This window comes from Monodelphis domestica, chromosome 6 (assembly GCF_027887165.1).
Source record: "Monodelphis domestica isolate mMonDom1 chromosome 6, mMonDom1.pri, whole genome shotgun sequence".
NCBI lineage: Eukaryota > Metazoa > Chordata > Mammalia > Didelphimorphia > Didelphidae > Monodelphis > Monodelphis domestica.
The window spans coordinates 82,155,428-82,170,146 of record NC_077232.1 but is presented as its reverse complement, the minus strand read 5'-3'; the positions used below and the strand labels follow the sequence as shown (position 1 = coordinate 82,170,146).

The window sequence follows — 14,719 nt, the reverse complement described above, 5'->3', positions numbered from 1 at the left end:
GTAAATCTTGAAATTTCTCAGACTTGTGAATGTTAAAAATTTCCACATTGAGGAATCCTCCATTAGAACAAATTCCCTACTGGAAACATTCCCCATTTTGATGTGAGAACTCGCCAGGATCAGAAATGAGAGGACCTCTACTCCACCCGTACTTAAGACTGCTTTAGGGGAGAAAACTCCTTGCTATGGGAGGACCTCTACTCCATCTGTACTTAAGACTGCTTTAGGGGAGAAAACTCCTTGCTATGGGAGGACCTCTACTCCATCTGTACTTAAGACTGCTTTAGGGGAAAAAACTCCTTGCTAAACAATGAAAGTACTTGGACCCATACTTATGATGAGGCAGGGAGTTCTTTGAGCCATGCCTGTTTTTAGAATTGATACAATGGGATGCTAGGTACCTATAAAGGTCGGGCAGGTTTTCTCTTGATGGGATTAGTCGACACAGCAGTGTTTTCTCTGGTTCAGACTTACTGAGGGGATTAGTCGACTTAGCTGGAATTCAGATGGGCTGTCTTTTAGAAAACATCTAAGGTGATTGGTAGATGGAAGAACTTGGGGGAGGTGACATAGGAAAAAAAACCCTATATAAGAAAAGGAATCTCTTGAGCAAGGGATCCTTGGAAATAAATCCTTAGATGCTTAGAGATATATTCCTGGGATCCTTGGAGATAGATCCTTTTGGAGGAGGCCCTTTGAAGATCTCTTGAGAAGAGAATCCTTTTGGAAAATCTCTTATGAGGATCGCTTGGGAAGAATCTCTTGAGAGAGGCTCTGGAGAAGGGAAGCTCTTGGAGGACAATCTCTAAGGAGGTCTCGCTGGAGCTCTCTGGTAAAGTCAGCTGAGATGGAGCTGGCCTGGTGTCACTAGAACCCTTGCTTAGACAGACCTTGTGGTGAGTGATAAAAGACTAACTGACTGATCTGTCTTAAGACTCAGGTCTAGGCCATGTTGGCTTAAGGCCCTTCATACTTATACTTTCTCTCTCTCTCTCTCTTTCTTTGATTACTCATTGTATTATTAATGAAATTCTCTATAAAACCCAGTTGACTTGGGTATATTCATAATTGGGAATATATTCCCTGGCGACCACCTTATATTTGATTTAAAACCCAAGACACTGTAGTGAAACATATTTCCTGCGGTCAAATTTACTCACTCTCTCTTATATCTATCACAATTTATATCTTCCACCATTTTAACTCACTACAGTTTATGGCAAAGAACTATTTTAAATATTACAGTTTATGACGACCACAAAGGGACCCTTCCACCATTCTGAGCTAAACTTGATGTTTTTTAACACCTACTTCAGGGGGGATTGTATTTTAATTTAAAATCCAAGAATTTTTATTATATTTTAAAATAATTCAGATTAAAGAAACATGATCAGTAAACTATCAAAAATACTCTGAAGTGAAGAAAGAAACAAAGACTTCATTTCTACCGAAGCTCTCTGGAAATATTACTAATTGGTATTGCTAAAATAAATTTCTTCTATCATAAATTTCAATCTAGGAAAAGAAAATAACAGATTGCTTACTTAAATATGACTAGTCATTAAAAGCAAGAACCAAAAAACTATTAAGAAAATTGCTTTTAGCATCAAGTTTGTTCAGATGAAAGTTTAATTTTTTTAAAGTGTTCTCTCAAAAACATATGTCATAGCCTTCATGGGCAAACTGACACTTTTATATATTTAGGTGAAAAAAAAGCTTCAGAGTGGCTTCTGAGGATTAGGTTAGTAACTTAGTTCTGGTACAAGATGTCACAGAATCTCAGAGTTGGAAAGTACCTCAGAGATCCCATCTATGCTATGGAAAGTGAGAATTCCTTGTACATTATCATCAAAATGAAATCACCCAACATCCACCTAAAAAACCTTTAGTGAAGAGCAACATACTACAGTCTGAAAAAAAAGCCTATTCCTCTTATAGATAGCATTGAGAATTAGAAAGTCATCTGTTTAAAAAAAAAAAGCAATATCTACCTAGAAGTCCTACCTACTTCTACCCACTACTCAACACCTAGTACTCTTCTTTCTACCCAGTTAAACAGAAGTCTAGCCATTATTAGCCACATTATTATTAGCAACACAATAAATAGAATAAACTCTAAATTTGATTGTTTAGAACTCTATCTTTATGAATTTAAGCCACATAAGTGCTTGAGGTATGATCATTTCAAACCAGATCTTCAGATTTTGAAAAGACCTCCAAGATGCTCCCCAAATATTCTCACATATAGCAAAATGCCTAGATTTTATTCCACAGACATTCTTTTCCTCTATTCTTCTTCATAACCAGTCTAAAATAGGAAGAAGTCACAGTTTGACATGCCATGGTGATTAACTACTTAGAAAAATGCTCTCTCAACAGTAAATATAACCATTGAATAATAAAAGATTAGAAAGAGCTGGAGAAATCAGAGACAAATTTTAATCATGATAACTTTTAAAGATATTTACCTAAACACATTATAGGGAATATAATTAATTGCTATTCTTAGAGCTAAACAATTTTAAACAAGACCTAGAAAACTGTATTATGAAATTTGGAAATAGGTATTTGTTAGTCTAGTATTAGAAAAAAAAAGCTGAAAAATACCCTCACAACATATTATTTAATTATCTTTTATTGCGAGAAATAACTCAGCATTAGTCATTCTATTAGCCTTGATGTTGTTAAATTTATATTCAGCAATTATATCTTTTCATTAACCCTTATTTTCTATCCCAGTAATAATCCTAGGACAGAAGGGCAAAGGCTAAATAAAAGGCATTAAGTGACTTGTCCAAGGTCATACAGGGAGGAAGTATCTGAGGCCAGATTTGAGCCTGACTGAAAGCCTGACTCTTCTCAGTCACGCCACCCTTCAACACATATAGCTTAAGCACATAATATATGATGTCAGCATGCTGTTACAGGAAAGCCACTAGATTTAGACCAGAGACCTACACTTAGAGTCTGCCTTCTATATTAACTAGTTGGGTGACACCACCCCCCTGGGAAAAGTCATAATTTCTGAGCCTATTTCCTCATCTACAAAATGGGAATAACATTTGCATTCCCTCCTTCATGGAGTAGTATAATAAGCATTTAAGAAAAGCTTTATTAACCTTAAAGCACCATATAAATATTAGTTATCATTATAATTTGCCTAACACGATGCGAGTACTTAAGTACTTTGAAGAGAGCTCTCTGCTTAGCTTACCTCTGCCTCTTTTCCACTCCTGATGTAAAGCAGAAGTGCAAGAGAATGAATTGCCAGACAGAGAGGGGAAAAGTATCTCTCTACAAGGTGCAATGCACTAAATTGAGAAGAAAGAAAATCTACTGCACCCCCAGAGCCTATGTGCTTCCAATGAGCAAGTAACTACATGCCTACATTAATATTTATGACTGACACCTGCAGCCCATCTTTTGTAAGATTAAGAATTCATATCAAGTAGGATCTCACAGCCAGCTATTTTTTTAAGTGTGGAAAGGAAGTGCTGAATACGGTATATGTAAATCTAGCATGTTTATTTGAAAAGTAGAGATCAGGTTTACTGATATAATTTTTTAACACATTATACTTTTGAGTGGTTCTAATCCCCTAGAAAAAGGAAAATCCATAGTCCAGTGTGTATAGTATGTAATCCCTTTCATTTTCAAAAGGACCTGTAACTAGCAAATTAGGCAAGGACAAAGTTTACGGCTTTTTACTTAACATTTATTTAATATAAACAATATACTAGGCATTATGCAAAAACAATTGGTCTCTGCCTTCTAGTGGTTTACACTCTAATATGACATAACATATACTGCAAATACTGTATATACATGGCATATGTTGTATACTATATGTACTATATATATTTGTATAGATTCCATCTACTTCCAAAAATCTAGAGATATTAATAGGTATAAATGTTTAAGTGTATAGATGTGTATGAACATGCAAGGGCAGGTGGATATATATAAACATGGGGCTAAACTAATGGTCTTTCAGGCCAGGCAAGTAACTCTAAAATGAGGGGGGTAGAGTAGCTCACCAACCCTAAAATCCTATGATTGTTTGGTATGTCCATTTTATTTTCTCCTTTTGTTAAACTGCCAATAGTACAAGGTCCAGTGCTACACCATTTTTAGGACTACCTAATTCTTTGAAACTTTAAACAAACCTACTTCAACGTTTTCCTCTTCCCTAGCTGCAGAAAGAAATCTAAAGTTGGTATCAAAAAACCTGAGTTCAGGTCCCAGTCTGACAATCTTTAGTGATTATGTTCAAAATCACTTTACTTCTGGGTCTGTTTTTCTCATTTGCAAAATGGGGATAGGTATCATTATATTACCTGCTTTACGGGGTTGTTGTGAAGAAAGTGTTAAAAATTTTAAATATTATAGAAGCACAGGAAATTACTTTACAGATGAGTATAGTTTCTATTTTTGGACATCATATATGAGCAAGGTGGGCTATGCAGTAAAGATATTAATTCCTGTTAGGTTTATGGAATCCTATCCCATTACTTTAGTTATACTTCATAATAATTGCAGCTCATTTCTATAATGCTTTAAGGTTTTTACTAATAGCTTATATTAATATAGGATTGCTTAAGTTGCAAAGTACTTTGCAACCACTATTTCATTTAAGCCTCCCATCAGGGGTATAAGGTAGTAAAACTACTATTTCCATTTTATATATGGAGACTAAGGCTCAGAGAGTATAATTTTGTTCAATTTCGCACAACTATTAAGTTAGATCAAAAAATCAAGTCCAAGACTTGTGATGAAGAGTCCAGTGCCCTTTCCACTCCCCTTCAGAAAGACGAAGACACAAGAACCCGAGGAAGGAGGCAGGACAATATAATATCTATTTTACAGAAGTGAAAATTGAAGTCCACAGAGATTTTCATCCATACATAAATGTACATTCATCTACATGTGTCCATTTCAAAAGAGAGCTAAGTAGCTTAAATGTCTGATAGTTTATTTCATCTTCTCCCGTTGAAATGGGACAGTTACATTTAAAAGATCCTAGTAATCTATCAGGATAGTACCCCATGACACTTCCCTCTAAATATGCATTAGTGGACAGAAAGCTAAAGTGTTCTACCAAATAAACACAATAAAGAATTGTAGGAAAGCAAAGGTTCACAATTTTAGAGCTGGAAAGGGTGTGTTATAGTGAAATCACTTTTGAAGATTGATATAATATTTATGGTCGCCAAGGAATTTACTTATGAAATTCCTAAAATGAAACACTCAAGTCAGAATGGAGTTTATGGTGGTTTAATTACAAGGGGAGTAAGAGAGAAGGAGAGGGAGAGAAGGAAAGAAGGGGAAAAGGAAAAAGATTAACTCAACCTTCTGGCAGAGCCAGAGGGAGTTTAGGCCCAAAGGCCAAGGTAGAGAGGAGAATTAGTCCTTGACTCACATGACCGATCTGAAGGAAAGCTGTCTTCGGGCCTCCTCTCTGCTCAAGTTCCTAGCACATACTGGCGCCTAGCTCTGTCCCCAGGAAGTGCTCGAACTCTAGAGGCTGCTCTCTATATCACTTCCTCTGCCTCACAAGTGCCTTGGTGGCTCAAGCCTGGCTTAGGACAGCCCAAGTGGGCAGTTAGTTATTTCTGATTTGTCATTGACTAGCACATGCCTGTGTAGTGTGGGTGTGCACAATTTCGGGTGCTAGACCAAGCAAGATGGAGATTTTAAAAATCACAGGTATTATAGGATATTTCATCTAACTTCCTCATTTTACCAGCTTAAAGAGATGCACTTTGTCTAAAGTTCACACAGGTAATCGTATCACAAGCATCAGTCAGTTCAGTAATAAGAATTAAGCATAGAGGAAGGTAGGTGGTTCAGGGGCTAAAGCACTGGGCTTTTTTTTTTTAGTTAGGAGGTCCTAGATTCAAATATGACCTCAGATACTTCCTAGCTGTGTGACCCTGGGCAAGTCACTTAACCCCAACTGCCCAGCCCTTACCGCTCTTCTGACTTAGAATTGACATCTGTATCAATTCTAAGACAGAGGGTAAGAGTTTTAACAAAAAGAATTATGTTATTTATTTAGCATACTGCTGACAACCAATTAAAAAGATATCTGAGGCATACAGCTATTCAGTCTGAGGCTTAAAATACTCCAGTGCTTCATCATAATGAAGATAATAAGTTGTTGGGGAGGAAAAGCACTCTTGTCATTCCAACTTTGTGTAAGCTTATCTTCTGTTAGCTATCTTGTTGTGATATCACTTAACTAGCAGAAACCTCAACTGATGGTGCTGTGCCCAGAAGCTATGCAAGGAAAATGTGAAGCTGTGTGCTTTGGAGTCACCTATTCTAAAAGGTCAAACTCAAGTTAAACAATATTTTTTATCTGTTCTTTAAAATGTGAAAAACAATTATAAAAGGAGATTGTACCCACACCCTTAAGTTACAAAGTATTTTGCAAGCACTATTTCATTTGAGTTTTGCTGAATCCTCAAACTCTTAAGATAATAGTCTCTCCCAAACTGGCCCTACAGAATAGCGTTCTTTGATGGGTCACATTCTCCAGAACAGACCTCAGCTTCTAATCAAGGGCAGGGCTGTTGACAAACAGCAATGCACTTCCAGCCACATCAATAGCCTGTTGGTGGTAATCTGAGAACCACAGATGCACTCCACAATGATGGTGGCAGAACTGGCTGGGGCTCCTATTCATTAATGCAAAAGTCACTGTTTAGAAACTAGAAGAATTATTCCAATTATTTCTCCAGCAAAGTCAAGAGCATTACTGTTAAAGTAAAATGAATGCTGACAGAAATTTCATAAACTCCAAATATGCATGTGAAAACTAAAAGCTTCTTAGTTGTTTTTCTAGCTAACAGATGTCACTTATGTGAGTAATTTAATAAGGTCGTAAATTATATGCTATTCTCTTCATTATGCCTTTTAATTTTACTACATTTAATTGGCTCTATGTTTACAGGGGAAAAAATTGTATCAAGCTATATATAGGTAATCTGATAAAGTAATAATTCTCAAAGGTGGGGTTCAGGACCCCTAGAGGTCCCTAAGACTCAGGGAGTCTGCAAGTTCAAAACTATTAATAACACTAATTAATGCAAAGCTCAGAATACGAAGATATTTTAATTTCTAATAAGGGAACTATTGGTAGCTATAACCCACATAAACAAAAACTCTTTTGGGGGAGAGGGGTTCTTCAGCAATTTTTAGGGGTGTAAAAAGAGTCTTGAAATCAGAAAGTTTGAAAATCCTTTCAGTAAAGCTGAAATTAAATATCATCAAAGGATAATAAAAGAATCAATTATAATGTGACCAGTATATTAACAGTGACTAGGGCCATCAAAGAGAATAACTTTCATATCACAGACAAAACAAAAACAAACAAAAAGGTTACTAGTGGTGAAATGTAAGCTCCCTAACCCCTGGGGCAGTCTTCCCTGAAAACAATGCAGTCAACTTGTTCAACTCCGATTTGAAAATCAACAGAATATCTGCTAATTATAGAAATATCCCACTGCCTGTTGCAAGCCACAAAGTCAGGGAACTTGGATGGAAAACCTTCTTTAGAATTCAAGCATAATATATCTTCTATATGTACATTAACCACAGCTCATTAAAGTCATCCCCACACAAACGAATGAGTGTTTGAAATCATGAGAGAAAATCCAGAAGACATAAAGCTAAATTCTAAATTCCTTCTCTTCTTCCCTAAAGTTTGACTTCACTTCTGTTCACAAGTACACTATCCTGAACTCTACTCAACTTCAAATCTTTCTTCCAAGTCCCCCCTTGAATATTAAAATCCAGACCTCTCTAAACCTCTGCCTCAGCTCCAAAGACCTCTTCTTGGAGTTTCCTTTGACTCCAGATCCCAGCCAAAGTCCCTTCATCTCTCTCCCTAGAGCCCCAAAGAAATCCTTCAAGCCTCAAACCAAGGACCTCATTACTTCCTGCGGTACAAGAAAGATCCTGCTTTATGTTTTCTCATCTGAAAAATGAGGGAGTTGGTTGGTGAGATAATCTTTAGTTCCTTCTAATTTTAAATCTATGATCCTATGATTTTCCACTTCCCTCTATTTCCTTCCTTAAAGCTTGCCCTCCTCCCTGGCATACCCCTTCCCATTACTGGCCATTCTTTATCTTCGAAGGGCCCAAGTCTGTCCTTCTCTACCCCTTCCCACCACCAGCACCAGAGTCAGGTACTCAAATGTCAAGAGAAGTTTATCGCATGTTTTGTCTCTTCTCCCATCTCCAATTCTGCAAATCAGTATTAAGTTACAACAGAAGTTTATCATTTTGGAATAGGCTTGAGAAGCAACATAGTGGAGTGGATAGAGTGGGAGGCCTGGATTCTCCTCTGAGCTGTTACTCACTCAACTAGCTGTAAAGTCATTTTAGCATATCTAGACCTTAGTTTCCAAATCTAAAAATTTGGAAAGCACTTTTTTATGAGGAATTAACTGACTTCCAAGGTACTACTAGTAGAAAGTTAAATGGGTTTGGAGTGGGATGGCCTGTGTTAGGATACTTATTGCTGGACCACTTAATCTCCAAGATTTCTTCTAGCTCTTAATCTATACTCCAATACTAAATTTCCTTTTTTCTGTTGTTGTTGTGGTTTATTTTTTTTTTAACCCTTACCTTCCATCTTGGAATCAATACTGTGTATTGGTTCCAAGGCAAAAGAGTGGTAAGGGCTAGGCAATGGGGGTCAAGTGACTTGCCCAGGGTCACACAGCTGGGAAGTGTCTGAGGCCACATTTGAACCCAGGACCTCCCGTCTCTAGGCCTGATTCTCAATCCACAGAGCTACCCAGCTGCCCCCTCCCCATACTAAATTTCTATAGTTCTGAAGGGTGAGAATGGAAACTGAATTAACTTATTCCCACTCACCACTAGTCACCCTGAACCTTATGGGGAAGAAAAAAATCTCTCAAGCCCTTCTGGCTTTACTCTTACTTAGCACCTAAACAAGGGACAAAACTAAGGGTCACCCTCTGGGCTGTCAGTCACTTTGGAGACTTGCTAAGCTGTGGTACCCCCAAAAGGCTCAGAGATCTGTCAAAGAAACAGCAGGATATGTGTACTGGGCATATGACTTTGGCCTAAGAATTTGGCTTCTAGTGGGGGAACAAAAGAAAAATAAAGTGGCAATTCCCAACAGGCCATAAGATTCACTCACTCTCAATGTATCCCTGAGAGAAGAAACCCCCAGAAAGAGAGGCAAAAGAAGGAGAGGGAAAAATAGTTTATTCTCTCTGGGTTAATCCCCCTGGACTAAGTATCCCCAATAAGGAGAGGATGGGGAAAGGGAGAGAGAGGGGGCAGGGTTCACCCTCTGGAGTAAGCCCACCCAAGACCCCAAGGGAGGGTGGTAGGGAAACACTGTGTCAGGCCCCCCTTTCCCAGGCCTGACTGCGATGACAAGGAAACAAGCAGCCCACTCCTAACTCAGACCTGCGAGGAAAACCCAATGATCACAGCTGCAGCCACTTGTCCAAGTTTCATGGGTTTCTGAGGGCTAGTACTAGGCTGAGGACGATCCACAGCGAGAGAAAAGAGAGCTGGGGGAACTCGGGAAGCCAGCAGGAAGGGAAGGGGGTGAGGGGTACAAAGTGGGGGAAACACTAGATGTGGGAGGAACAAGAAGAAAGGGGGGTGAAGAGACTAGCACGGTGACTGGGAAGGCAGGCAGGGATAGATGTGGGGGGAGGGGAGGACTTGGGGATCACGGACTTGAGGGAATGGGGGGTGGATGAGGAGAGTGAGGGGAGCTACAGAAGTGAAGGGACTGGGGGAGGGGAGCTGGAGAGTAATAGAAGTGATGGAGACCAAAGAAAGGGGTGACCGGAGGATAATGGGAATGAAAGGGGCCAGGAAGAAGGGGTGACTGGAGGATAATAGGGGTGATAAGGAGCAAAGAAAGGGTGTGAATGGGATCGAGAAGAGCGGACGAATCGAGGATAATAGGTGCGATAGGGACCAAAGAAGGGGTGACTCAAGGATAATAGGAATGAAAGGGACTGGGAAGAGGGAGTGCTTCGAGGATAACAGGGGTGATAAGATCAAAGAAGGGGTGACTGAATAGGAGCGAAAGGGACCAAGAATAAGGTGACAGGAATAGTCAGGACCGAAGAAGGGGTGACTGGAGAATAATTGGGAAGGGATCGAGAAGAGGGGTGACTGAAGCATAATGAGAGTGAAAGGAGCCGAGAAGGGGTGACTCGAGGATAACAGAGGCGATAAGGATCAAAGAAGGGGTGACTGGATAGGAGCAAAAGGGACCTAGAATAGGGTGACATTCATAGTAAGGACCGAAGAAGGGGTGACTGGAGAATAATAGGGAAGGGATCGAGAAGAGGGGTGACTGAAGGATAATAGAAGTGAAAGGAGCCGAGAAGAGGGGGTGACTCGAGAATAATAGAAGTGACAGGGACTGAAGAAGCGGTGTGTCTCGAGGGGTACAGGATTGACAGGCACCAAAGAGGGGATGACTCAAGAGTAACAAGAGTGACAAGGACCCAAGGGGGGGAGATGGGGACCAAGAAGGAGGCTACTGGAGGATGACAAGGACCAAAGAGGGGGTGGTTGGAGAGTAATAGACTGCGGAGATAATGGGAGAGGGGGTGGCAAAGGGAGAAAAGATCTCCAAGAAAGGAACAAGGAGGAGGTCAAGCCACCCCCTCCCCTCACGGGAGTGGAGGGGGGGCAGGAGAGGAGGGGGCGCGGGCAGCGGGATCCGGAGGGAGCCGGACGGGAGAGAAAGAAAGTGAGAACAAGGGTCCCTGCGCCGCCATGTCCCGGCTCCCCGCAGCCCGCGCACCCCCCTTCCCGGGCCTGGGCGGGCGGGCCCCCGGGTCGGAGGCCGTCCCCGCCGAACCCCAAGCGCCCTCCGCTCCTTCCCGCCCAGGATCGGCAGCAGCCGCCGCCGCCACACCTACCCCCGGCTCCGCTCTCCCCGGGCCGCTCCGCACCCGCGGCCGCGCGCGCCTCCGCCGGCCCCGCCCCCCAGCACCTCCCCCTCCCCTCGTTCGCCCGCCCTCCGGGACGGGAGGGGCGGAGCCGAGGCGGCGGCGGCAGCATCGTCCTCACACTCCGCCCGCCCCATCACCCTGCGCGCCCCCGCCCGCGCGCCCCCAACTGGACGCGCGGCACCCTTAGGTCCCAGGGCAGGAGGCGGGACTTCCTGTGGCGCGCGACCGCCGCTTGGGGCGGGAGCCGTTAGTTAGGCTCCTCTAGGGATGGAGGGAGTGGCTGGGCGCGGAGGGGACTACCCGGGAATTGATAGTAAAGGAGGCCAGAAGGGGATTTCGGATCTGGCTCCAGAAGCCTCTCAACCGGCCCCACACTCGTATGCGTCATTTCTGCATCTGGCCAAACTTCTGATCCATGCTGACCTGGCTGCTCGTCACCCGCGGCGCCCCGTCTCCGTGCAGTTGTCCTGGCCGTCTCCCATGCCCGACCTGTTCTCCCTCCCAAAGTTCACCCACGAGGCCTTTCTCATCCCGCCGGTGCCGCCGACGAAGTTACTCTGTATATTCTTTGGTAACAAGAGCTGGCATTCCCATGGCACCTAGCATTTGCAAAGCACTTTTCACGTTAACTCTTTCGATTCCCACTACAAGCCAGGAAGGGCGATTCTATTGTTATTTGTATTCCCATTTTATAGATAAGGAAACTGCGGCTTCACTTGCCGGATAATCATACGCCTAAAGTATTCCTAACTCCAGGTGCATCCACTAACCCCCCCTCCCCCAAGTTCACTTCTTTGCACAGGTGGTCAAAGGTGAGAGATAAGCTCCCTGAGGGCAGGCTCTGCTTCCTTTCTCTCTTTGTGTGTCCCAGCCATTGCCTCCATGCGGCCTGTCTTATAGGAAATAAATCAATGCTGTGTATCTTGAGAATAATCACAAGTAATAAGGGGGAAACTATTGTCTCAGGAGCCAGAAGAATTGTGTTTAAATCTAAAAATGACTGCTTTGGGGACTTTAACCAAGTCCCATTTCCGTCTATGTAAAATAAGGGACTTGAAGAAGATAGCCTTTAAAGTCCTTTCTGTGTATAGTGAACAAATTGCAGGGATTAAAATTGTATCTATAAGTTATCTGGGGAAAACAAAGCGTGCATTATCTAAAACAAACAAATGAGCCGGCATTCCTATAGCACCCAGCGTTTGCAAAGAGCTTTTTGTGTTAGAGAAAACCATCTACCTACTTCCCCTGGCAGGAAGGAGAATTTTTGTCACTTCTTTTGGACTGGCAGCCTTAGGAAAACGCATAAAATATATATTGGCGCCAAGTATATAGTAGAACCAACTTTCCACTGCAAACACACAGTTCCCAAAATCATAGATAGTTTCATTGAGGAAAAACAAAATCAATGAATGAACAAAAATTAATTCCAAAAATATAGGTTATGTTACAAGGGAATCACTTTAAAAGACTGATATATATTAATTTAAGGTCGCCAAGGAATCAGCTATGTAATTCCTAAATGAAAAACTCAAGTCAGCCGTCAGCCTTTTTTGGAGTTTAATTACAATAGGAGTAAGAAAGGAATTAGAGATAGAGAGAGAGAAAAAGGGAGAGAAGGGAATAGGGCTTAAATACCCCTTCTGTTTAGGCTGGGCCAAAAGGCCCAAGCCCTTAGATAGCTGGGGCAAAGAAAAGAGATCAGTCCCTATTACTCACGTGTCCAAAATGGAGAAACAGTCTCAGAGGCCCCCACCTTCAGCTTCCTTCAGAGCAAGCCTTCTCAGAGCCCAGGAACCACACCGACCAAAACCTCAACCACCTTCTCTCTCAGTCTCCAGACCCTCCTATCTTTAAGGAAACCCTCCAAGTTGCCTCCCCTCAGTCCTCACATCTACCAATCACTCTTCATCAATTTCCCTGTCAATGGAGGCTCTCGCTTAACCCAGGACCGCCCAGAGGTTTCTGGCTTTTGCACATGTCTGTTGAAGGTCATATTTTCAAATGATTAAATCTTTGCTCCTTTGTTACAGCCCTTTCTAAATCCTGTTAACTTGAGTATGGTAGAGATTGGAATAATTAAATTTTGATCTAGGCTGCAGCCCTTATTCAATCCTATTAGGACTGAATAGGGTGGAGATTTATTCCAAGTATCTCCATTGTATCAATTCTAAAATCAATCAAGACTCAAAGAAATTCCTGTTCTATGCTTAAGCATAGGTCAAAGTCCTTTCCATTGTTCAGCAAAGGGTTTCTGTCCTAAAGTAATCTTAAGAAGGGAAGAGAAAGAACCTCCCATGCCAATGGGGTTCCCATTCCAATAGACTATCAGTAAGAAATTTTCCAAGTATGAAATATCCCAATGGTGAAATTTCCAACATTTATAAGTCTAAGGAAATTTGAGGTTTACAGTTAACAGAGTCTAGTCCAAATAGGATGGCACTTTTTGGTGGAAAAACTTCCCAAACAAGTCATGTCTCTGAATAGTTAGGGGGTAGCAAATTGGTAGACAGTAGAAGAATGCTTTATCCCCAAGGGAAAAAGGGGAGAATAAAAATCCCTTGTTGTTCAGTCATGTCCTTTACTTTTCATGGCCCTAATTTGGGGTTTTTCTTGACAAAGATACTGGAGTAGTTTGCCATTTCCTTCTCCAGTTCATTTTACAGATGAGGAAACTAAGGAAAACATGATTTAGTGACTTGCTCAAGATTGCACAGCTAAACTGTATCAACAAGTTATCTGGGAAAAAAATAAAGCATGCAACAAACAAACAAAGCTAAAGAGAAAGCTGAAGAAAGATTTGAAATTCAGTCTTCCTAATTAGATGGGGCACTCTACTTCCCCAAACCAGCTGCCCTCTAAAAAAAGGAAAAAAATCCAGGAGACCAACTAGATGTTTTGTTTCTCTAACACCTAGCACATTGCCCAGGGCACGTGATTTTTTAAATTATAAAATCTCAGTCTCCAAATTATGCCATGTCAGGATTCACTGAACGAAAGAGTTTTTAACCTAGAGAAGAAAGGCTGTAAGGAGCATATGATAGCCCTGAAGGACTGTTGCCCAGCACAAGTATTAAACTTGTTTACTTAGCCCCAGACAACAGAACTAGATGTACTGCATGGGAAGTTCCAACGAGATAGATTTTTCCTTAGAGTAAGGAAAAATAGCAAGTATAGTGGTCCAGAAATGGAGTGGACCTACTCAGGAGGGAATGGTTTCCTCTTCCATGGAAGTCTTTAAGTAGAGGCTAGAAGATGACTTACCCTACTAACAAGTTGTACAAAAGATTCTTCTTCAGGTGTTAACTCTGTGACTCCTGAAATTCTCCTGAAACTGAAATTTTGGAATGACGGTAATCCATTTATGTAGCACTTTGATGTTCACAACATGTTTACTACGAGATAGGTATTTCATACTTCAATTCTCAAGGATCTGGGCTTTCCTTAGTGCTTTTCTTCCTAGCTCTTTCCCTCTTCTGCAGATTACATCCCCTCTTCCTCTCAAGAGCTAATCTTAGAAAGTTCCTGTGGCTGAAAAATTAAACACCAGGACTCCTTCCTCGATGCTAATTTTCTCTCCATTTAAGTGGCATTCCAGGAGAGGCAATCTTGAACTCAAAGAGCAACAACCATCCTGCTGGCTTTCAGGTGGCAGCCTCCAATGGTATTGGATAGGATATTGTTGTTCATCCTTCATTTTTGCAGAGGACCAATGATATCACAACCTAATGTCTTGACTTGCCCTTGAATTGGAT

The 14,719-nt window shown here is 41.5% G+C and overlaps 1 protein-coding gene across 2 annotated transcripts in view; it reads right to left on the bottom strand.

Moving 5' to 3' along the window:
* The window catches only part of RGS12 (regulator of G protein signaling 12), a 253,779-nt gene extending 242,770 nt beyond the window's left edge, over window positions 1–11,009 (bottom strand). For both annotated transcript variants that reach the window (XM_056802365.1, XM_056802366.1), the window contains exon 1: window positions 10,935–11,009. The gene's annotated coding sequence lies outside the window, so the exon portion shown is untranslated. The remainder of the gene's footprint in view (window positions 1–10,934) is intronic.
* Between the last annotated feature and the right edge of the window lie 3,710 nt (window positions 11,010–14,719).